The sequence below is a fragment of the Notechis scutatus genome, chromosome 4, assembly GCF_049901735.1.
Source record: "Notechis scutatus isolate UNSWTSFEM ecotype Mainland chromosome 4, rNotScu1.2, whole genome shotgun sequence".
Classification (NCBI taxonomy): Eukaryota; Metazoa; Chordata; class Lepidosauria; order Squamata; family Elapidae; genus Notechis; species Notechis scutatus.
In genome coordinates this window covers 161,906,279-161,931,543 of record NC_142012.1, presented here as the reverse complement: position 1 = coordinate 161,931,543, position 25,265 = coordinate 161,906,279, and the positions used below count along the sequence as shown (strand labels likewise).

Sequence of the window (25,265 nt, the reverse complement as noted above, 5' to 3'; positions counted from 1 at the left end):
TTGCCCCGACTCCACCCCGATGCAAAGGATTACGGAGTCATTAAAGGACAAAAAACGACAGAACAAAATAACTATAGTATAGATCCATGATGGCGAACCTATGGCACACGTGCCACAGGTGGCACGCAGAGCCATTTGTGCTGGCACACGAGCTGCAGGCAAACTTACCTCACTGCACATGTGTGCGCCTGATTTTTGGCCGGTTTGAGGCCTTTTTCAACCTCCCAAAGGCTTGAGGAAGGCTTCTGCAGGCTTCTGCAAGCTTTGTAGGCCAAAAACTGGCCTGGTTTTGAATCACTTCCGGTATTTTCAGAAAATACCGGAAGTGACGAAACAGGGCTAGTTTTCGCCTGCAAAGCCTGCAGAAGCCTCCCTCAAGCCTTTGGGAGGCCAAAAAAGGCCTCAAACTGGCCAAAAATCAGCTGTGAGTCGCAGTGCAGGTAAGGGGACGGCGGGGTGGGTGGGGAATTGGACGTGAGGGGGGCAAACATTGCCTTCTGGGTTCTGGCACGCGAACTTGAGAGCGCACACACAATTTTTGGCACAGGAGCCCAAAAATGTTAGCCACTACTGGTATAGGTAATCCTTGACTTTTGAGCACAAATGAGCCCCATATTTTTTGTTACTAAAAGACAGATGTTTAGCGGATTTTCCTCCATTTTATGACCTTTCTTGCCACTGTTGTTAAGTGAATCAGTGCAGTTGTTAAGTAAGTAACATGTCGTTAAGTAAATCTGATTTCCCCATTGTCTTTGGTTGCCAGGTCACAAAAGGGGATCACATGACCCCAGGACACTGTAATCGTCATCAATGTGAGTCAGTTGCCAGGCACCTGAATTTTGATCACATGACCACGGGGATGCTGCAATGGTCGTGAGTGTGAAAAATGGTCATAAGTCACTTTTTCAGTGTCATAACTTTGAAAAGTCACCAAATGAACTGTTGTAAGTCCAGGACTATCTGTACTTTGGGTCTTTTCATTGCCCATTCCATCTATTTTTGTCTTAAAGCTCACCAAGTTTCTCCATGGGAAACATTGCCTTATATTTTCTCTTCTTGGGGGCGCAAAGGCTTGGGGAGGGGTCCTTAAAGTGTGCAGTGAATGCTGATCAACAAAGGAAAAATATGGGAAAAGATCCGACTCAGTTGAACTAACTATCATAGATGCATAGTATTATGTACTTGAAAAGGACTCAGTGACCATCAGATCAGCTCTCTGTCATATGCAAGAAAACCCTTTAAAGCTTCCCAAATCTGCATAAATTCCCCCAAATTGGGCAAAAATGGCTTTTCTTGGAATAACGACATACGGACATATTTCCTGTCTCAACAGGGTTGCTGAGATTGATTCAAAGGTTGGCATGTGTAACAAAATATTTGAAAATTTCTCCACGTTTCTGTCTGATGAGTTTCTACCCATTGTTTCTTGTTCTGCTCTCAGGTGCTATGGGGAACAAACTGAAATCGCTCTTCCCTCTGGCAGTCCTTCAAGTATTGGAAGATGGCTATCAGAGGTGGCATTCAGCAGGTTCTGACCAGTTCTGGAGAACCGGTAGCGGAAATTTTGAGTAGTTCGGAGAACCAGCAAATACTATCTCTGACTGGCCCTGTCCCCAGGGGTGGGATTCTACAGGTTCGCACCTGTTCGCTAGAACCGGTTGTTAACATTCTAAGCAGTTTGGAGAACTGGTTGTTAGAAGAAATTACTGGCCTAATCCTGTAAGGAAGACAGGAAGGAAACATTCTAGTGTTGCTTACAGAAACTGCCTCTCCGTTAACCCTTATTACATTTTTGGCAGGACTAGACTTCCTGTCTCAGGAACTTCTCTGGAGTTTTTTCCCCTCCTTTGCTGGTACTTTGCTTGTGTGGAGTGACCATTCAAAGTTACAATGGCACTGAAAAAAGTGACTTATGACCATTTTTCACACTTACGACTGTTGCAGATGCGTGCCTCGATGTGAGTGATATTGAGTTGGCCACGCCCAGCCAATAACATGACCACCAAACAGCACCCACCAACTAAGCCACGTCCACAGAACCGGTTGTTAAAAAATTTGAATCCCACCCCTGCCTGCCCCCATCTATTCTCCGCCTCCCGAGTCCCAGCTGATCGGCTGGGTCTTCTTTGGTTGCCCTGCCCAGGAGAACGGAGCTGGAAAGCAGGTTAGTGGGGTGGGGAGGGAATGGGATTTTGCAGTAACCTTCCCTCAGGAGTGGGGAGGAAATGGGATTTTACAATATCCTTCCCCCACCCCACCCACCAAGTCCTGCCCCACCAACCAAGCCACCCCCACAGAACCAGTAGTAAAAATTTTTTGAATCCCATCATTGATGGCTATCATGTCTCCTCTAAGCCTTCTCTTCATTAGGCTAAACGTAACGACTTCCCTTAGCTGTTCATTATATAGTTTACCCTCCAGAATCATCATAACCAGGGGTGGGATTCCACCAGTGTTACTACCGGTTAGGTGACTACATTTTGGTGGTGGAAAACCATGAAAGATAACAAAAGGGCAGCAGCTTCCCTCCCTCCATCTTTATCTACAGCAGCGGGGGGCGACTAAATCACAGAGTCCATCTCTTTATCAGGTGAGGGATGTGGGCCTGCCTCCCCTTTCTCTCCCCCTCTCCCCGGTGCAAGACTGCAAAGCCGATGGACCGACCTCCTCGGTAAGGTCCCTTTACTCAGAAAATTGGCAAAGGGACAGGGTAAACCGTCTGCGCCAGTTAATGCCACCGGCCGAACAGCACGAGAAGAACAATGTAGGGATTTATTAGGGCCATGAAGGATCTCGGGAATAGGAGGTGGGAGGCGGGCCTGAAGAAGCCGAAGCTTTGGAGAGTCCATAAATTGCTGCATTTTTTTCCCACTGACTCCAAACGTCTCCTGTGGCACCAATAAATTCTGATGACAGCTCTTAACATGCTACAGTAGTTCTATCTCTGCAGCACCGTTCATTTATTAAAGGAATCAAAGCGACTCAAGTGACAGCTGTGTGTCACCCCATCCTACTGCATTGATTACAATCTCCCCCCACCCCCCAACTCCACTCACCTCCCCCAAGTTCCAGGGGCAAGATTGCAAGCTTTCCATCAGCAAAGGTGGGAGGAAGGAGAGCCAGCGAAGGGCCCATCTAAACTCCTTGTGTTTAATTAGCTGGAGACGACCTGGGACGGCCACGATAATAAAAAAAAACGGAGTTCTCAGATGTTGGGTGGGCTTCTATAAAAAGACGGAGAAGCCATTCCACCACCTTAGTGGCATCCGTCCAGGAGACATCCGAGCGGACCCCTTATAAGGGGTTATTAGCCAAATATTATGGGATAGGAGATAACATCAGAAGGGAAAGTCATTGTCAGCAGAAATGGAGGGAAGGAAGCAGCAGAGGGGAGTGAAACAGTGGTGGGGTTCAAATTATTTTACTACTGGTTCTGTGGGCATGGCATAGTGGGCGTGGCAGGGAAGGATATGGTAAAAATCTCCATTCCCTTCCCACCCCAATAACCTGCTTTCCAGCTCCGTTCTCTTGTGCAGGGCAACTAAAGAAGACCCAGCCAATCAGCTGGGACTCGGGAGGCAGAGAATAGATGGGGGCAGGGCCAATCAGAGGTGGCGTTTGCCAGTTCTCCAAACTACTCAAAATTTCCGCTACCGGTTCTCCAGAACTGGTCAGAACCGGCTGAATACCACCTCTGGGGTGAGACCAATATAGCAGCAATAGCACTTAGACTTACATACTGCTTTACAGCACTCTCTTAGTGGTTTACAGAGTCAGTCAGCATATTTCAGTCCACAATTTTGGGTCCTCATTTTACCCACCTCAGAAGGATGGAAGGCTGAGTCAACCTTGAGCCTGGTGAGATTCGAACTGCCAAATTGCAAGCAGCCAGCGATCAGCAGAAGTAGCCTGCAGTATTGCACTCTTAACCACTGCTTAACCACCAAGGCTCTTATATAGGTAGTCCTCGATTTACAACCGCAATTGAGTCAATTGTTAAGTGAATTTTGCCCTGTTTTTCACAACTGTTCTTGCCCCAATTGTTAAGTGAATCACCACGGTTGTTAAATTGGTAACATGGTTGTTAAGTGAATCTGGGTTTCCTATTGACTTTGCTTGTCAGTAGGTCCAAAAGGGGACCACGTGACCCCAGGACACTGCAACGGTTATAAATAGGAGTCAGTTGCCAAGAGTCTGAATTTTGATCACGTGATGATGGGGATGCTGCAATGGTCGTAAGTGTGAACAATGGTCATAAATCACTTTTTTCGATGCCTATAACTTTGGACAGCCACTAAATGAATGGTTGTAAGCCGAGGACAACCTGTATACAATGGGGTGGAGGTGGGATCTTGTATTTATTCCACTAACCACTTCCAGGAATGGCACCTGCCCATTCAGGCCCCAGGCCAATTGGCAGAGCCAGGTTTTAAGGCCCTCCTGGAGGGTAGAGGCAGGGCACGATTTTCCAGAAGGTGGGAGCCACCACAAAAAAGGCTCTCCTTTTAGAAACCACCAGCCATAATTTCCTGGCCAACAGGGTATGCAGCATGTCCCTTCCGTCACAGTGAACAGGGAAGATAAATCCTATTGGGATGAGAGAGAGAGACAGTGCCCTGGATAATATGACGCAGGTAGTCCTGGATTTACGGCCATTCGTTTAAGTCAGGAGTGTCCAGGGGCGGGATTGTTCACCCAAACAGGTAGTTCCCACCCCTACTCTTTCCTGTGCTTTATTTCGTTGTTTTAGAGCAGAGGTCGCCGACCTTTTGGACCTCAGGGACTGCCAAACTCGTAACTTTAAATCCTGCGGACCAGAGACGCTGGGAAAATCCCCCAAAAAGTCTTCAGGAAAATTCCCCACCCCGCTTTTCCTACGGATCGATCATTCTTTATTTGGGATCGCAGGATAGTGTCTCCAGCTCCGTTCTCAGGAGGAGAGGAGAGACTTTTGGCTTCATGCAAGGAAAGCAGCAGAAGCCTTTCTTTCTCTCCCCAAACTCTGGCGAAATGAGTCTTTGAAACTTGTCACACCGGCGCAACCTCTTGGAGCAGGATGCCTTGCAGGGTCCCAAAGACTCATTTCTGGCAGAGTTTGGGGAGAGAAAGAAAGACTTTGCTGCTTTCCTTGCATGCAGCCAAAAGCAGAAGAAGAAAGAAGTGGAAAGAAGCAGTCCGGTGGCCAGGCCAGGTGCATGGGATGAGTGGGGCAAGTTTCCCCCTCCTCTGCCCTTTCCCTCCTCCCTCACTACCTCATGTTGCTTGCAATGTAGCGACACAAACCTTGTGTTTCACGCAGCCTGGATTAATTGCTTTGCGGGTTCCTTGGGGGTGACATTTCTCTTCGACCAGCAAAATTTTCTCGCGGACCACCAGTGGTGGCCTGGCCCACTGGTTGGCAACCATTGTTTTCGAGCACAGCTGATTCGCACGGCAGCGTGGTTTTGCCACACCTCAGCTGTTTTATTCACAGGGACTGCAGTAGAAGGTAAGTATTAGAACTGACTACCACCCCTGATCTGCACCCTAAGTTAAGCTACACCAGAGCCACAAACAAACAGAAAGGCAGGTGTGCCCACAGCAGGCTTTCGGTGCACGATGCTTTCTTTCCTACTGAAGCCAAAAAAAACGGCACATCGACCCTTTGGCGTTTCCTGCTGAACTCTCCACGCACGTTCAAGGTTGCTGAGAGACCCGTGCATTGTAAGCCCATGACGTTGCCCGGGAGTATCAGAGTCAGGATAAAATTTCCAGACATCCCAAACTAGCCTGGATATTATAGAAATTTATTGTCCTGTCTGGACTTTAGGACAATTCATTTCCTGTACGTCGAATGTCTGAGCATAAAATGGGATAGAGTGTCGTAGCACTTTGGCGCGTAGCCCAAACTTTTACTGTTGTTCTTCATCTCTCTATCGAAGTTGCTGCTGGTGCAGGAGGTGGGGGGGAAGGGGTCTCTTTGTTCCCCATATTCCCACTTATGCCCCCCCCCCTTTTTAAAACTGGGTACAAAAGGGCTCCTGTGACCCAGGTAGAGCAAAGCAACGCGGAAATTCCACTGAGTTCATTAAACCTGACATTAGAGGCGAGGTTGATTTCCAAAGGGACTCTGCGTCCACAAAAGCCGAGGAAAATATGCCCGAGTGATAACTTTCCTGATTGACAGCTTGGATACCAGGCAGAAAAGAAAAACAGCCATTTAGCAGAGATAAGCCTGGCCTGACCTGCTAGTTTTCTGCCTTAAGGGAATATTACACATGAAGGAATATTCAGTTACGCGAGCTTCCACGCTGGTCTAAAACAGGCGTCTAAGAACCTTTCTGGTTTCCTTAGACTATATTACTGTTAACAATAAAGGAGAGTATTTGTAGCTCAGGGTTGAAATGAGGGGTCTGAGCTGGGTTGCTTTCTTGCAGATGTTTCATTACTAGCGGTGGTATGCTACCAGTTCGGCCCGGTTCAGCTGAACCGGTAGCAAAAATTCTTACCGGTTTGGCTGAATCGGTAGTAACAAAAAAAAAAAGGCCTCCGACGGTCCGCTGAGAGGAGAAAGAAGGGAAAAGCGCAGGATAGGCCCTCCCACCTTGGCCCTGTGCTTTCCTTTCCTTTATCCTCTCAGCTGATTGGCCTCAGCTGATGTGGGGAAAGCTGTGCCTGCGATGGATCACCAAACCGGGTAGGATCCCACCGCTGTTCATTACCCAAATTAGATAATATCCTCAGTCCGACTAGCACAGATGATGTTTGTAATGTATTCGTGTATAGACTTCTAATACCGCATTCCTATTGGATAGTTCGCAGAGCTTAACGATTGGTCAATAACGACGATCTCTGATTGGCTGCCTAAGCGGCGGGAAGTTTAAATAGATGCCATTGGTTGCGAGCCGCGAGCAGCCGCTATAAAAAGGGCTGCCGCGGCTCGACTTCGGTTGAAGTTACTGTTTGTTAATAAAGAGCTGAATTCAACTCCGGTCTTCAAGTCTGCTTTGTCCTGGCGATAGAACAATGTTACCTAGTTTGGATAAGGAAAAGTCTGTAAGAAACCAACCAAGTTCAGAGAGCACCAAGGACCCCTCATAATGCTGACGTTCAATATGTCAGTGAAAAAAACTTTTTTTTTTGTCCGAACTTGAGTTTATTGCCCTAGGAGAAATCAAGATAGTAACATTGGTTGGCTAGGGCAGTGGGGGCTAACCTTTTTGGGGCTCCTGTGCCGAAAATTGTGCTCACGTGCCAGCACCTAGAAGGCAATGTGCGCTGTCCCCCACACCCCCCTGTGCACGCGCATGACCATCCCTGCCATCCCCTTAACTGCACTGCGCATGTGTGCGCCTCCCAGCTGATTTTTGGCCCATTTGAGGCCTTTTTCGGCCTCCCAGAGGCTCGAGGGAAGCCTCTGCAGCCTTTGGAGGATGAAAAATGGGCCCGTTTGATCACTTCCGGTATTTCTGGAAATACAGGAAGTGACAAAACGGGCCTGTTTTTCGGCCTCCAAAGGCTGCAGAGGCTTCCCTTGAGCCTCTGGGAGGCCGAAAATCAGCTGGGAAGCACGCGCATGCGTAGTGAGGTAAGTTTGCCTGGGGCTTGCGTGCCCGCAAAAATGGCTCCGTATGCCATCGGTGGCACACATGCCATAGGTTTGCCATTATGGGGCTACGGTGTTTGAAGGGAAAGGAAACTTACCACCAATTCAGGAAACTTACCACCAATTGTTTAAACCAGTGATTCCCAACCTTTTTTATGCCGCGGCCCGGTACGGCTGGGCGCCGCCATCTTTGAAAAGTGCTCGCCACCGGAAGCACTTTTAATCAAAAGATGCTTCCGGCTGAGCTTTTCCGGGTACCCGAAAGCTCACCGAAGCGATGCTTTATCTTTATTAGGCTTCCGGTGAGCTTTCTACCGAAAAGCTCACCGGAAGCACTTTTCATCAAAAAGATGGCGGCCCAGCAAACCAGCGGCCCGGTAGGACTTGTTCCACGGACCAGTACCGGTCCGCGGACCGGTGGTTGGGGACCCTGGTTTAAACAACAAATAGATACATTCAGAGAAGTCAGGGTCATCAACCCTCACTTTATTGTAGTTAGTGTGGTGTGTCTTGAATGCGATGGGGTGGGGCCTGAGAGCGAAAAGCATTCTACATGGCAACTCTTGAAGAATGTCTATAGAGATACTCAGTCATCCAGGTCATGGTTGTCCCAAAGGTGCTTTTTTCAAGAGGCAACTGGATTTCTTCATTTTCCTTGAAGACATTTCGCTTCTTATCCAAGAAGCTTCTTCAGTTTTGACTAAGCGATGGGGAATGGAAGAATGATTATTCCTTGCAGACAGCTGGTCATTTGCATTCTTTCAGAGAATTGTTGAGACCACTTGGAGGTTTATCTATGTCAGTGGTGGCTAACCTTTTTGGGCTCCTGTGCCAAAAATTGTGTGAGCGCTTGCATGCTTCGTGCTCGTGTGCCAGAAGGCAATGCATGCCCCCCACGCCCCCAATGCATGCGCGTGTAATCCCCACCCACCCCTGCCACCCCCTTATCTGCACTGCACCTCACAGCTGATTTTGGGCTGGTTTGAGGCCTTTTCCGGTATAAGTGACGAAACGGGGCTGCAGGCCTGCAAAGCCTGCAGAGGCCTGCAGAAGCCTTCCTCAAGGCTTTGGGAGGCCAAAAAAGGCCTCAAACACACTGAAAACCAGCTGTGAGGCGCGCGCATGCGCAGTGAGGTAAGTTTGCCTGCAGCTCGCATGCCGGCACAAATGGCTATGTGTGCCACCACAGATCTATGCCCTCACCCGAGCAGTGCCAGCATCTCAAACTGAAGCACAAATGGTTCCTCTAGTCTGCCATTTTTCTGGAAATCCGTTCACACTCCTGCATCATTTGAAGGCTATTCATTTTAAAGTGTAAGTCATGTGATCAAAATAAAGCCGCTTGGCAACTGACTCATATTTATGACTGTCTCAGTGTTGTGCGATCACACGATACCCCTTTTGGGGACCTTCTGACAAGCAAAGTCAATGGGGAAGCCGGATTCATTTAACAGCCATGTTATTGAACAACTGCAGCGATCCACTGAACAACTGCGGCAAGAAACACTGTAAAAGGGAAGAGAATTGTCTCACTTAGCAACAGAAATTTTAAGTTTAATCGTGGATGTAAGTTGAGGACTACCGGTAATAGTTGCCTCCAACATCACAGTCCAAAGGCGTTCAACCCTTCACCTCTTTGCCTTTTTCAGATTTCAGGTTTCTCAGCCATAAGTAGCGGTTTGGGAAAGTGAGGCAGTCTCTCATATGGCAAATATTTTCTGCCTATGTTTGGCTCCTTTAATCACATATTCCCACTACCTTCCATTTGCCTATTTTCAAATAAGCGCAAACATGATAAAACTTGGAAAAGCTCGCAGGGTTCTCTGGCACAGAGGTCCCCAACCTTGGCAACTTTAAGACTTGTGGACTTCAACTCCCAGAGTTCCTCAGCCAGCAAAGCGACTTTAAGACTTGTGGACTTCAACTCCCAGAGTTCCTCAGCCAGCAAAGCGACTTTAAGACTTGTGGACTTCAACTCCCAGAATTCCTCAGGCAGCAAAGCAACTTTAAGACTCGTGGACTTCAACTCCCAGACTTTCTCAGGCAGCAAAGCAACTTTAAGACTCGTGACTTCAACTCCCAGAATTCTCAGGCAGCAAAGCAACTTTAAGACTTGTGGACTTCAACTCCCAGAGTTCCTCAGCCAGCAAAGCGACTTTAAGCTTGTGACTTCAACTCCCAGAATTCCTCAGTTTAAGACTCGTGGACTTCAACTCCCAGACTTTCTCAGGCAGCAAAGCAACTTTAAGACTCGTGGACTTCAACTCCCAGAATTCCTCAGGCAGCAAAGCAACTTTAAGACTCGTGGACTTCAACTCCCAGAATTCTGGCTGAGGAATTCCACAAGTCTTAAAGTTGCAAGGTTGGAGGCCCCTGCTCTGGCCACCTCCTCTCAGCTGGGCAGCCTGGTCAAATACAGATACTCCTCCACTTACAATCATTCATTTCGTGACCCTTCAAAGTTCCAACGGCACTGAAAAAAGCGACTTATGATGGTTTTTGCCCTGACGACCGTCGCAGCATCATCCCCATGCTCACATTTCATTCAGGCGCTTGGCAACTGGCATGTATCGATGACTGTTGTGTTGTCCTGGGGTCACGTGATCACCCTTTGTAACTTACCCACTAAGCAAAGTCAACGGGGGGAAAGCCAGATTCGCTTAACAACCACACGTTTCACTTCAACGACCGCAGCGAATCGCTTAAGAACTGTGACAAAAGGTTGCAAAAGGGGGCACAGCTTACTTCACTGCTTGCTTAGCGATGGAAACGTTGGGCTCAATTGTCATCGTAAGTCGAGGACTGCCTGTAAAACGGTCCCGAGAGAGTGGCATGGGTGTGCATCAACAGGGTTAGTCCTACTTCTCTTATTGCTTATCAACCTAGATTGTGAATATATGGGCTGGGCTTGTCCCCACCCCACCCCAGGGTTACCCATGATTAATTTAATAACTGTCTTCTCAAGTAACCCACTTTTTTTGGAGTTTGCATAACAGATTGAACCACTAATCATGCTGTCCGGATTCACACAACTCCGTAAATTAGCATAGCGTGGAAAGGCTGCGAGGCAAACGGTTTGCCGTATTTTATGGGCTTTTGCCTGTATTTTACGAGCCCCTCAAACATCTCTGTTTTCGTGAAGCATAAAAATGCACTGCACTAAACCCACTTTTTATTTCTTTTTCCAGCGTTTTGAGAGGTCGAAGTGGTGAGCCTGCCAGCATTTCTGGCCCAGCTGTCTTCTTTTGCCCCTAAATAAGAACTTTTGAGAAGATGTCTGTCTCAGAGTTATTTGTTGGAGTGGAGTTTTCTGGAACGCTGACATTCGGCTTCCCTATCTATGGAGGTGGCTGAGTGGATTTCTTGGACCTTCAATAGGATCTCTCTCTCTCTCTCTCTCTCTCTCTCTCTCTCATCTATCTCTATATATCTCTATCAATCTATCATCTATATCTATATCTCTTCTATATCTATCTATCTATCTATCTATCTATCTATCTATCTATCTATCTATCTATCTATCTATCTATCTATCTATCTATCCATCCATCCATCCATCCATCCATCTCATCTATCTCATCTATCTATCTATATATATATCTATCTTATCTACCTACCTACCTATTTATCATCTATATCTATATATCTCTATGTCTACCTATATCTCTATATAGGTAGACATAGGTATATAGATATAGATGATAAATAGATAGGTAGGTAGGTAGATAAGATAGATATATAGATATATAGAGATAAAAGATAGATGATAGATAGATAGAAAGATAGACATAGATATATAGATATAGATATATATAGATGATAGATATAGAAGATATATAGATATAGATATATCTGTATATCTATTTATCATCTATATCTATATATCTATATCTATGTCTACCTATATCTCTATATTTCTATCATCTGCCTGCCTGCCTGCCTGTCTCTCTCTCTCTATCTATCTCTATCTCTATCTATCTATCTCTATATCTCTATATATCTCTACCTACCTACCTACCTACCTACCAATCGCCCCTGCATAAATTACACCCCCTTTAAAAGCTGCTCACTGTGGAATCTCGACTGTGTAGGATCTGCCCTATCTACAGCGGGCGTGTCGATTTAATTGCGGTTGGCACAGCCTCCCTCGTTCACAGGCCTGGGCATCTTGGGCATGGAAATTCACCTCTGTGAACTTCAGCAGGCCCTTCCATCTGTCCCGTTGGTGCTTCCTTCCAAACTCTTGATTCTCCTTTTTGGACCATATGCTGTTCTTGGAAAACCAGCTTTTGACAATCCTAGCTCTCCCGTTTATCTTCGTTGGCAGCTGGGCACCATGGTGATGATAGGGTGGAAGGGAAGATGGTGGGGGTAGGCAGGGAGGTGCGGGGTTGGGCTTTGAAAGGCGGAGGCTGTAGCTGAGCCCCTGATGGTTCCGGAGAGGGGCAGCTTGAAGGATGCCACCTCCAGGGAGCTGCAGAGACAGCTTGGCAAGGCAACAAGGGCTGGCACTGAACCGGTGGGAGACTGGCATTCTCCAGCTGGTGAAAGATCTTTCCACGGCTGGGCTTGCCTGCTCTTCCCAGATGCCACAATGTCTGTGAAAGGCGGCCAAGGTGGGTTGGCTGGCCAATGCCCTCTTTAGATGCCAGGACTGCGGCATTCTCCCTGCCAAAGCCCCTGCTTCCCGCCCCGACCTGGCCCTTGCTCAAGCCTGTAAATCAACGCCCGTCCCCCCCCTTGGCCACCAGCCCTGGCTCTTGGATCCAGGGAGGGTGTGTGTGTGGGGTGGGTGGGGGGGCAGCGTCGATAAAAGCCAAGCATCCCAAGATCCGACACATCCCAGGAAAAGCAGTCGGGGAGAGGGTCTCTGAAAATGCTGGCATCCATCCCAAATTTTTCTTGTCTTCTTCCTCTCCATCCTTTCAGGCATTGGCAGGTTCCCGGCCACAAAGCACCCTGGGCAGCATGTCAGAGAACCTGACAGCACAGCTGGGGCCTGGGTCAGCTGCTGGTGGGAACGGATTGGACCAGGGAGCCAAAGGAAAAGGGGGCTTTGGAAAGGATTACCTTCACTCCAGAATTCCAGGAGAAAGCAGAATTCATCGCTTGAGGGGTCTTTTCAGGAACGGTCGGTTTGGGAAGTGGTTGTTTCCAGGATCCCGCGGTGTCCAGTATGATGCGGATTAGGCCCCATCAAGTTATTGTCAACTCTTAGCAACCGCTTTCTCCATGATTAATCTGTCCCAGGGGGTGATGCACGTATGGGCTTTCCGTTCTTCCAGGGATGCACCGGTCTCTCTCTCTCTACGTGTCTATGGCTGTCCAGTCTCTTCTTAAAAACCTCCTGTGATGGAGCCAGCACCCACAACTTCTGGAAGGAAGCCGTTTCACGGATTAAATTGTGCTGGGATTACAGAATAACAGAATTGAAAGGGACCTTGGAGGTCTTCTAGTCCAACCCCCTGCTCAAGCAGGAGATGCTATACGACGGGTCTTCCAACTTGACAGCTTTAAGACTTGTGGACTTCAACTTCTAGAATTCCTCCTCCAGCCATGTTAGCTCAGAAATTCTGGGAGTTGGAAGTCCACAAGTCATTAAACTTGCCAAGTTTGAAGACCCTTGCCCTATACCATCCCAGACCAATAGCTGTCTCATCTCTTCTTTAAAAACTCCAGTGATAGAGCATCCATAACTTCTGGAGGGAAGGCGTTCCACTTGTTAATCACTGGCAGGAAATCTCCTTATTCTCAGTCATCCAGGACAGGGTTGTCCCAAAGGTGTTTTTTCAGGAGGCAACTGGGCTTCCTTTTTCTCCTTAAATTTTTTTCACTTCCCATCCAAGAACCTTCAACAGTGGCCACCATAACTGAGGTCCTCCGACTGGTTATCCTCTTCTTCTCTTTCCTTGTATCTTTCCCAGCATCGGAGCCTTCTCCAGAAAGCTGTGACCCCACCCCCCAATAATATATTCAAAGTATAATCAGCCTGGTTATGTGTGCCTTGCTTGGCAATTCCGGGTTGATTTCTCTTGATGGTTTGTTTTAGAATAGAATAGAAAATAGAATGGAAAATAGAATAGAAAATAGAATAGAATAGAAAATAGAATAGAATAGAAAATAGAATAGAAAATAGGATAAAATAGAATAGAAAATAGAGCCATGCCCACAGAACCGGTGGTAAATCCCACCACTGCTTCTATCCAGTTATGCAGGTGTCCAGAGATACCGTAAGATTTTAGTTTTAGGAGTAGTTTGTTGTGTACCACTGAATCAAAGTCTATGTAAATTGCGTCTATTGCTTTGCCCTGATCAAGTTGTGTAGTCCATATGTTTTTGCTGTGTAAGAGTTGCAGATTACAGGATAGTTTTTTTCTGAAACCAAATTGTTTATTAGAGAGTAGATTGTTTCTAAGTGGAGGATGATGGATTGGTTAATCATTGATTCCATGACTTTACAGGTGACGCAACATAAAGAGATTGGTCTGTAATTTTCAGCTAAGATTCAAAAGCATCAAGACTCTTTCTATCCTGATTTCTTGTTGCATGCTGAACGTTCCCTCCCCCGCATTTGCTTTTCAATTATAATGAGATAAAGAGAAGCTTTAAGCAAAGCTGGCTGGGGAATTCTGGGAGTTGAAGTCCTCCAGACTTAAAGTGACCAAGGTTGGAGACCCCTGCTCTGAGGGACCTCATAATGCGTCTTCAGCAAAGAAGTTCTTTGGATAGAGTTCTCCATTCACTGTGGATGATGGGTTCTCGGAAGAGTTAAAATGGCTGCCCAACCCACACCATCGCTTTGAAAACATTTCATAAAGGATGCATGAAAAAAACAAAACTCCAAGGATCCTCCTTGCCTTTCCCTTGGTTGTTGCTGCTGCGGCGGCTGTTTTTAACACTGGGAGCAGCAAAAGCCTACAGCACCCGGTATTCCCAGGCGGTCTCCCATCCAAGTACTAACCAGGCCTGACCCTGCTTAGCTTCCGAGATCAGACGGGATCGGGCGCGTTCAGGGTAGTATGGCCGTAGACGGAGAATCAGCTCTTTGCTGCTGCTTTTAAGCTGCCTCTCTGCACTCACTTTCCCAATGTTCTGCACAGCCATCAGCAGGAAGACTACAAAAAACAGACCCATCATCCCCTGCCCCCAGGCCCTCCATTCCTTCCCCAAAACCAGGATGCCAATTCTAAGCAAGCGGAGGCAAAAGGCTGTGGCCACCCGATCTCAGCCAAAGAGGGCTCAGAGTGGGGAAACCGTAAGCGTTGCATTTCCTGCAAGGGGCTGCAATTTGCAGCAAAAGTGGAAGACAGGCCGGAGAGGGAGGAGGCAAAGGGCTTTTTTAAAAGGTAAAAAAAAAAAACTGGTTCATAAAAAATTAAAAAGCCTACAGCACCCGGTATTCCCAGGCGGTCTCCCATCCAAGTACTAACCAGGCCTGACCCTGCTTAGCTTCCGAGATCAGACGGGATCGGGCGCGTTCAGGGTAGTATGGCCGTAGACAAGAGACAAGGTTTTTGCTGCTGCTTTTAAGCTGCCTCTCGGCGCTCACCTTCCCAACACCCTGCACAGCGATCAGCAGGACTACAAAACGGATCCATCATCCCCTGCCCCCAGGCCCTCCATCCCCCTTGCTGCTGCTTTTCTGCGCTGCCCTGTAAAGCCAGGACTCCATTCTAAGCCAGCGGAGACAAAATTAATATATACCGATATGTGTGTGTGTGCATGGTGCAGATATATAGTATGTATGTATGTATATAGCATGTGTTTATTTGTGTGTTATGTATGTATTTGGGAAGATACACGCTTTCTCTTGAGGCCAGGCCACAGAATTTCCTTTTTAATGTGAGCATCCTGGTTTTGGGAAGGAATGGAGGGCCTGGGGGCAGGGGATGATGGGTCTGTTTTTGTAGTCTTCCTGCTGATGGCTGTGCAGAGAATTGGGAAGGTGAGTGCAGAGAGGCAGCTTAAAAGCAGCAGCAAAGACTTCGTTCATTGTCTACGGCCATACTACCCTGAACGCGCCCGATCCCGTCTGATCTCGGAAGCTAAGCAGGGTCAGGCCTGGTTAGTACTTGGATGGGAGACCGCCTGGGAATACCGGGTGCTGTAGGCTTTTGCTGCTCCCAGTGTTAAAAACAGCCGCAGCAGCAGCAACAACCAAGGGAAAGGCAAGGAGGATCCTTGGAGTTCTTTTTTTTCATGCATCCTTTATGAAATGGTTTCAAAGCGATGGTGTGGGTTGGGCAGCTATTTTAACTCTTCCGAGAACCCATCATCCACAGTGAATGGAGAACTCTATCCAAAGAACTTCTTTGCTGAAGACGCATTATGAGGTCCCTCAGAGCAGGGGTCTCCAACCTTGGTCACTTTAAGTCTGGAGGACTTCAACTCCCAGAATTCCCCAGCCAGCTTTGCTTAAAGCTTCTCTTTATCTCATTATAATTGACAAGCAAATGGGGTGGGGGGAGGGAAAAAACTCCTTGTATCTAGTTGTTCTGATGTGTAGTGCTCTGTAATGTCATTTTGAGGGAAGGAGTTGAAACAGTTTATGTCCGGGATGTGAGGGGTCTGTAAGTATTTTCACAGCCCTCTTTTTGACTCGTGCAGTATACAGGTCCTTGATGGAAGGCAGGTTGGTAATAATTATTTTTTCTGCAGTCCTAATTACTCTCTGAAGTCTGTGTCTGTCCTGTTGGGTTGCAGAAGCAAACCAGACGGATATAGAGGTGCAGATGACAGACTCAATCATTCCTTTGTAGAACTGGATCAGCATAAGTCCCTTTTTTCAGTGCTGTTGTAACTTCAAACAGTCACTAAATGAACTATTGTAAGTTGAGGACTCCCTGTATAAGTTTTATAAGTAACTCTTAGCGCACTGTTGATGTTACCTAGTTTGAGTAGTGAAACATCTGCAAGAAACCAAGCAAGCTCAGAGAGCACCAAGGACCCCTCACAAATAACTGAAGATGGCCAACATATCCAAAACAACAACCCTGTGAGGTGGGTTGGGCTGACAAAGAATGACCCGTAGTCATCCAGTCAGCTGTAATGGCTAAGACAGGACACACGCTTTCTAGCCTGGCATCTTTCTTTACTTATTAATTCAATTTATACATGCTGCCAATCTCAATGATAACATGGCTGGCTGGGGAATTCTGGGAGTTGAAGTCCACATGTCTTCAGGTTGCCAAAGGCCGAAAATACCCTAAAGGAAGAAGGGAACGCCTTTAAACTAAGGTCCATTTCTGAAAACCAGAAGATGGCAGTCTTGGATTAGGGAACATGACTCCTACCTCCACCCCGGCTCTTGATCTTCTGAGGCCGTCCAGGAAAAAGAGATACATTCCTGTTGTCAGGAATGGTTGGGAAGAGGGGAGATCTAATTCATAGGGCATGTTCCCACTAATTCATACAAGTATCCGGCAGAAACATAGGATGGATGCAGATGATCATTCCCCATCACTCCCTGCCTAGGAGAAAGTGGCTGTAGGGTTTACAATGTGCCCAACACCCAGAGAAGAGATTGGACAGCCATTTGGTGTAGGGCAGGAATCTCTAAATATGGAAACTTTGAGGCTTGTGGACTTCAACTCCCAGAATTCCTCGGCCAGCCAAGCTGAGTTGAAGTCCACAAGTCTTAAAGTTGCCATATTTGGAGAGCTCATCTCCAAAGTCCCTTGTAACTCTATTATTCTGTGTTCAAATTATTGAGTTACCCATTTTCTGGGTTCCCTTAAACTGCTGAATCTTAAATAACTAAAAAAAAACTGTGTTCTCCCTTGACCGCCCACCTCAAGCCACAAAAAAATGTGGTCATGATTACCCATCACTATTCTTTAGCATTTATTGGGACATTTACTGACCTGGTTAAGGAGGGACACGCATATTCCTGGAAACTATTCCAGCCAGTACTTTGATGTCTGGAAAACAAAGGAACAACCGTTGAACACATCCCAAAGTAAACTGGAGACCTGGGTGAGTTGAGATATGGCTTAGCCAAGATGGAACATGTACGCCTGCCATTCCACTGAAATGCTTCATCTATGAAGGTGGCAAGTTCTCCATCTCTCCAAGGTTTTGAGACGTCTTGGTTGGAGAGAGGTTTCTCATGGACGTTTACATAGGTTTTCTGTGCACTGTTGGAGGTTGATCGACCAGCCTTTCAAACTTGTTTAAGATGGGGTAGACTTCAACTCCCCGAATTCCACAGCCAACATGCTTCAATTCCCAGATTTCTGGCTGTGGAATTCTGGGAGGTGAAGTCCACCCTTCTTAAACATGCTAGGTTTGAAAAACACTGGATTAGATTCTCAATGCAGTTAGAATAGAATAGAAGAACGGGGTTGGAAGGGATCTTGTAGGCCATCTAGTCCAACTCCCACCTTCCAAGCAGATCCTACACCATTTTTGACAGATGGCAGTCCAATCTCTTATTGAAAGCTTCCCATGATGAAGCTCCCACAACTTCTGAAGGCAACTTCTGTTCCATTGGTTCATTGTTCTCCCGGTCAGAAAATTTCTCCTTATTTCCAGGTTGAATCTCTCCTTCATCAGTTTCCATCCATTATTCCTTGTCTGCCCTTCAGGTGTTTTGGAAAATTACTTCCAACTTAACACTTTTAGGATTCTAAAATTCACTCTCATTTCGCAAAAAGCAGGCTTATGAATTCTGGGGGTTGAGATTCACCCCTCTTGAAATTGTATAGATTGAGAAAAAAATAACCTAGAGTAAGCCTTCCATTGCAGAAAAACCCTAAATATATACCTCATTATCCCTGTAAGTGTCACCTCAGCCCCAGCCTTCTGTTTCTTCATGGCAGGGGAAGTCATAAGTTGCCCATTGATCTGGAGCAGAGTGAATATAAGGCAAGGCCCACCTCACAGGGTTGTTGCGGGAATGAAAAGCGATTCCTACACAAACAGTCTTGAAAGGCAGTCCATCCGTCTGACAAGTAAAAGAAATATATTTAAATCTCCTGCAGGTTCAAATCTTTTCTCAAACATTTTTGGAGACTCTGTCAGTCATTCTGCCAATGCAAACTATTCTTATCAGGGTCCCTTGTATAATTACCTCTGCCCTTATCTTGCGCAGGCCAGCTTGTCTGCAAATACTGAATGGGACAATCCAAGGTGAGCCATCAAGAACAACTCACTCCAACAAACAGCCCAGACAAGGTGTCTGCAAGGAGGTCAAAAAAGTCAAGATGGCGGCCATAACACACAATTGAAGCTCCCACTCCCCCCTTTCTTTATATACCTTGGGCTTTCCCCTGAATGTAAAAAGAGGTGGGGCTTCAATCCCACGGTTGTGGCTGCCATCTTGACTTTTTTGACCACATCCTTGCACATAAATCAGAACCGAGCACCGTATTGCTAGCAGACCTAAAATAGCTGAGGATCACAACAGGCCACGGTTAAAAGAGAGAGAAAAAAGGTCAGAATAATAACATCTGGTTGAGATGAAATAGCAGAGCAGGTTTGCTGGAAAACTAGAATAGGAAATAGCTACGGTGGGAGGGAGGGGATGATAGGAACTGGAGCTCCACTATGTCTGGATGATCTTAACAGTTATTGTAAAATAACATCCTGTTGGCCGTTGTCATAGTTATACCCAAGCATTTTATCTTCTTTTCCATTTTAAAACTTATTTTATTCATCAATTCTCTTTGAACCTTCTTTTTTTTTTTTTGCTATCATCTTTGTCTTCCAATGATTAATCCTGAAACCTGCTAATGCCCCCAATTCTTTTAATTTAACTCATTAAAAGCTTGATTCCCTTTAAAGGGTCTACGGAAACCAGAACCATCACCCCTAAAAAAAAATATCTTAACCTGTCTGACTCTTTTTAAAAAAAATAAAATCTTTACGCCCACCTTTTTCTCATCTTGCTTCATATTCTCTGTTCAATATTTCAAGAACTAAAACAAACAAAAGAGGAGACAGTGGGGGCAAAACCCTGTTTCGTTTTGTTGGAAGAATTATCCTTCTGTTCCAAGTGGGGAAAAAGACACTGGAAATATGGAGGCTGTTTGGAAAGATGGTTTAATGGTGGAAAAGGACCACATGGCTTGGAGCTCCAAAGTGAAAAGGACAATCACATACTTCAGGATGAAGGAAAAGAGAGAGGGCTGAAACAGGGTTGCCAGATCGCAGTTTGGCTCTGCGGCCAAACTCAAGTCAAAATACGGCCAAATTCGGCCAAATTATTTTTTACTCATGGTGACACGCATGCGCGAGGGAAGGAGAGCGCCAGAGGACGCGCTTGTCCTCCTTTTGCTCATGGTGACGTGCATGCGCGAGGGAAGGAGAGCTCGGGATGGGTGGGGAAGCCGAGGGGCGTGGCGTTGGGACGAGCCGTAATAGGAATGGGTGTGGTGTTGATGGAGGAGGAGCCGCCCCTGCTCAGGTCACAGGCGGGAAGGGGGCGTGGCCGGGCGCCAAGGTCCCGAAGGGGTGTGTGACGGGAGTTGAGAGGAAGTGGGCGTATTGGAGAACTGAGAGGACGCGCTTGTCCTCCTTTTGCTCATGGTGACCCGCATGCGCGAGGGAAGGAGAGCGCCAAAGGACGCGCTTGTCCTCCTTTTGCTCATGGTGATGCACATGCGCGAGGGAAGGAGAGCGGCTGGGTTGCCATCTGGCCGATTTCATGGCCAAGCAACTTTCGTACGGCCAAATTTCATCATTTTTTCACAGCCAAGCAGATAGAAATACGGCCAGATTTCTCGAATTTGGCCGGAAAAACGGCCAGATGGCAACCATGGGCTGAAATGCTGAGAGTCCCTTATATACCCTCTGTTGAGATTTGAATTTGAACTTGTATTCTGATTGGTTGTCAGACTCCCATGGGGCCATGCCGGGGCAACTCTGTAGGCTGTCCTGAGTGCCAGGCTTGGTTGAGCCTTGCTGGATGATGATGTAATGAAAAGGGCTTTGGACAATTACTATAGTTCTACCTGGAAATCTTTGTTATGTAAAATACTCTGGTCCAGGCCTCAATGGCCCACCCATTAACAAAGGTGGGGGGTTAGCTTCTGCTTCTGAGGTGAGTTTCTGCTCCTGAGTTTCTACTCTTTTTAGAGGAAATATTCTGCCTTTTTCATATTTCCTAGGATATTTCATTTTTCTAGGAGAGGGGTGGGTGTTAACTTCCTACAGTTTCTTTTTGGACCTCTCACGGTCTGGTTAAATCTCCATTACCATTATTTATTTGTGCCGTCTGCAAAGTATAAACCTTTTTTCACTCTTTCAGAAGCATTTGTGGGGTCATCAGTTGTGTTGCTGCTCTGCTCCCAGATTTCTGAAGTTGCTTTCCCAGGAGTTGTATTTTGTTTTTGCGGGGGGTGGTGGTTTTTTTCTCTTCATTTTAAATTCTGTGGAGATTTATTCCCGCCCCCCCCCCCATTCACCAGGTTTTTAATGAGGGGATCTGAGCACTTTATTGTCAAAATTCATCTGTGTGTTTTTAACATTTTGGGTAAGTTTCATTCGCTGCGTGCAACATGCTCCAGACTAGGAAAGGAAGTTATGTCTCAATAAGATAAAGTAATATAAATACAGAGACGGGGCAAATGATGAGGCCTTTTTTTCTTTTCTTTTTCTGGTGCTGGAAGGAGATGGGGGTAGGCAGCGAGAGAGGATTCAGCTGACAGCTTTGGAAGACAAATAATTCTGAGAAGTCAATTTCAGAATTGTCAGGAAAAAAAACAACCTGGATGAGGATAGGGAAGATCACTGCCTGATCCTTGTAGATCCTAGCCTTCCAGTTAGGCCAGTGCTGGCGAACCTTTTCGGCACCAAGGGCCAAAACAGGAGCGTGTGTGCGTGTCTGGGCGAGCACCGGAAACCGGAAGAGCAGCTCCCCAGCACTCATGGAAGTGCCGGAAATTGGAAGCTCAGCTCCTGGTATGCACATGTGCGCCAGGGAACTGCTGTTCCAGTTTCTGGCGCTCCCACACGCGCTGGAATCCAGGAGTGCAATGGCTGGAGTGCTTGGAGAGATGGCTTTGTGTATCACTTCCGGCATGTGTGCCATAGGTTCGCCATCACAGTGTACCCTAGGTTACAGCCTGCTTTAGGGATTATTGAAAAAGCTCTTTCCCCAGATGTTAACTCCCTCTAATATAGAATATAAGGGTGATAACTCCAAAGGTCATCTAGACCAACCGCTTGCTCAATATAGGATCGGCCAGAGCGGCCTTTCACAACCTTGGTAACTCGAAGATGTGTGGACTTCAACTCCCAGAATTCTCCAGCCTGTTTGCTAGTTGCTTGCGGGCTGGCTGAATTCTGGGAGTTGAAGTTCACACACCTTCAAGTTCTTCAAGTTGAAAAAAAAAATGTACAGCAACTCCAACCTTTGTTGGAAGAATTTTAGTGAAGGAGAACTTGCCACGCCAGGTGGCAGCCTGTTCCACTGGCTGACAGCTTATATTTTCCCGAAGCGCCTTCCGATGTCTATGTTTGTATCTCCTTCCTTGTGATTTTAAGTTGCTGGTTTTGGTCCTATCTTCAAGGGCAAAAGAAAGGGCAATCATTGCCTGCTCCCTAGCTAATCTAAAACTCCTGGCACAGCAGAACAGATGATGGTCGGAAAAAGGAAAAATAGCAATTTAGCAGGCAAGTTTACCCGGTAAGGAGTGAGTGGGCGGGGAGGGTTCCCGCAGGCCATGTGGGCGGCACAGCCTTGTGTTTCTGCGCAGCCTGGATTAATTGCTTTGTGGGGGTGCTCTGGGGGTGAGATTTCTCTGCAGCCCACCAACATTTTCTCACGGCCCACCAATGGGCCGTGGCCCACTGGTTGGCGACCGCTGGACTAGAGGTGACATGATAGCAGTCTTCCAATATCTCAGGGGCTGCCACTAAGAAGAGGGTGTCGAGCTATTCTCTAAAGCACCTGAAGGTAGAACAAGAAGCCAAGGATAGACATCAAGGAGAGAAGCAATCTAGAACTTAGGAGAAATTTCTTTTTTTTTTTTTTTTTTTTTAAAACAAGTTTTATTAAAAGTTTCAACAACAAACAAATCATTACATATTAAATCTTTCCCTGTCTTTCTACAATAATTTCCCCAATATTCTCATAAAACACAAACAAACACAAACAAACATAAAAATCTTTTAGTGAAGTACCTTGGCCCCAGTTACCTCTCTTTGCATGGGCTAAAATAATAGCGCATATCACTCTTCACAATTCTATCTTATTTAATCCATCTTAATTAAATCATTAAATTTGTATCTTTTGCCCATTCATTATCCCTCTATCTCTTCTTATAATAAAAAGAATTTCTCCTGAAATCACTAATCAGAGTATGATGCCTTTCTATCCTCCCCTAAGTTAGTAAAATTAACATTCAACATAACAAATACCCAATTTGGTTCTGCTTGGTACATTCTATCCACCAAAAATGTTTAAATACATTGTATCCTCCTTCTTCGATATTTTATTACATTTTAAAAATCAATCATTATTAAAAACTTCAACATTTTAATTTCTTATTAAATCTTAAACCATTCTAATTTACTATTTCAAACTTAGGAGAAATTTCTTGACAGTTGAAACAATTAATCAGTGGCATCACTGGAGGTTTTAAAGAAGAGATTGGACAACCATTTGTCAGAAATGGTATATGGCAGGGGTGTCAAACTTGTGGGCCACTGGCCAGATGCATTATACGCTGGCCAGGCCCAACCCCATTTTAGCAAAAGGGAAAAATCGCGATCCATCACGTGATGAAAATGTGATGCCACGAGTTTGACACCCCTGGTATGGGGTTTCCTGCCTGATCAGAGAGGTTGGACTAGAACAGCAGCGGCTCACCGGTGGGCCGTGAGAAAATTTTGGTGGGCTGCAGAGAAATCTCACCCCCAGAGCACCCCCCCAAAGCAATTAATCCAGGCTGCGCAGAAACACAAGGCTGTGCCGCCCACATGGCCCGCGGGAACCCTCCCCGCCCACTCACTCCTTACCGGGTAAACTTGTCCGCTAAATTGCTATTTTTCCTTTTTCCGACCATCATCTGTTCTACTGTGCCGGGAGATTTAAATTAGCTAAGAAGCAGGAAATGGTTGGATTTCTTGCTTTCTAGCTAGTCTTTAGATCTTTGGCTCTGCTTTTAAGCACAGCCGAACCTTCCTTAGGACTGAAGGTTCTATTATTCAGTGCAGACTCACAGCAAGCAAATTTGAGAGACTGAGCTAGCTGATGGCAGATAGATAGATCATTGAATGATTCTGTGAGCAACTCAATCTACCTGCCTGCTTTGCCTGATTTTGGGTAAAAGTTGCTCTTTTATAATAAAAAAATCAATATTTATATAAATATTTATAATATTTACGTACAAGCCATGCCTAGCCAGTCACATGACAACCAAGCCACACCCACAAATTAGGCCATGCCCACAGAACCAGTTAGTGGTCCCTGGGATTTAAAATTATGAGTTTGGTAGTCCCTGAGGTCCAAAAGGTTGGCGACCCCTGGACTAGAAGACCTTCAGCGCCCCTTCCAACTCTGTTTTTCTCTTACTTGGAGGCAAGAAACTACCATGCCAGGCTGTTAAGGATTTCTAACTGCTGCTCAGAAAGTTTTAGAACGGTGTTCATCAACTTCAGTCACTTTAAGATGCTCTGGACTTCAGCTTCCAGAATTCTCTAGCCAGTTTGCTAATTGCTTGCTGGTGGACAATTCCGGGAGTTGAAGTCCACACATCTTCAATTTGTCAGATCTCTCTAAAGCAAGGTTTCTCAAAACCAACAACTTTAAGCTGTGTGGGTTTCAACTCCCAGAATTCCTAGCCCTGCTGTGGAATTCTGGGAATTCTACCCATCTTAAAGTTGCTGAGGTTGAGTTACAAGGCGGTAGGAGGTGGGTAGGCAAATGTGAAAATGAAATGTTAAGAAATGTCATAAGTCTAGCACAATACTCCAATTGTTAGAGCTTGCTGGCAAGTAATCCAGAACAGGCTGGCCTGGTCAAATTAATTCCCTTTGGCAAGGAAACTCTGCTGCAGGAATTTGCTCACCTAACAAGAAAATTGGCATGGTTATTGCTTATTAAACAGGTTCATTGGGAAGGAAGGAGATACAAAACAGTCCTGTGGTCCCATCGCTGGGAGGCCTAAGTGGGGAGATTTCGGAATATTTCATTTGCTGGAATTGAGGATCATGCCATCACATTATTCTATTCATGCAACAATAAGGGGCTAGATCTGATTCAAGGAGGACCAGGTACTGTGTTTTCTGCTTGGTTTGTTGTGTGAATCAGTGGTGGGATTCAAACTTTTTTACTATTGGTCCTATGAGAGCACGCACAAGGAAATATAGGACAGTAAATGGTGGGAGCGGGCAGACGGGGCCAACCGGAGCAACCGGTTTGCTAAAATGGTTGCAAACCGGCAGCCTTGCACCACTGTTGTGAATTAATTTATGGATTCGTGGATCAATACAGGGGCTCCTCGAACTCGCCTCGTCTTAGGCTTCTAGCCCCCTTTCTCATCACAGCCCCAGCAGTTCCGGTTCAACCTGCTTGTTGTTGACTCATCAAACTTTATTTCTGACCATTGTTTGTTCTTCGGCTGTTTCCCAGGTAGCTCCTGATAAGATTGGCTGGTTGTTTTCCAAAATCGGAGTTGTGTGAAAGAGAAAGGGAAAGAAGGGGGAATGAAGGAGAAGGAGGAACACGTCTTAG

General features: G+C 46.3%; 3 non-coding genes across 3 annotated transcripts; 1 reads left to right on the top strand and 2 right to left on the bottom strand.

Annotated features, from left to right (window-relative positions):
- Positions 1 to 14,497: 14,497 nt before the first annotated feature.
- LOC113427058 (5S ribosomal RNA) lies at positions 14,498 to 14,616 on the bottom strand. The gene has a single exon (XR_003372771.1). It is a non-coding gene; the product is annotated as a 5S ribosomal RNA (ribosomal RNA).
- A 350-nt stretch (positions 14,617 to 14,966) lies between these two features.
- Positions 14,967 to 15,085, bottom strand: LOC113427060 (5S ribosomal RNA). Its single transcript, XR_003372773.2, has one exon. It is a non-coding gene; the product is annotated as a 5S ribosomal RNA (ribosomal RNA).
- A 494-nt stretch (positions 15,086 to 15,579) lies between these two features.
- LOC113427059 (5S ribosomal RNA) lies at positions 15,580 to 15,698 on the top strand. The gene has a single exon (XR_003372772.1). It is a non-coding gene; the product is annotated as a 5S ribosomal RNA (ribosomal RNA).
- Positions 15,699 to 25,265: the final 9,567 nt, after the last annotated feature.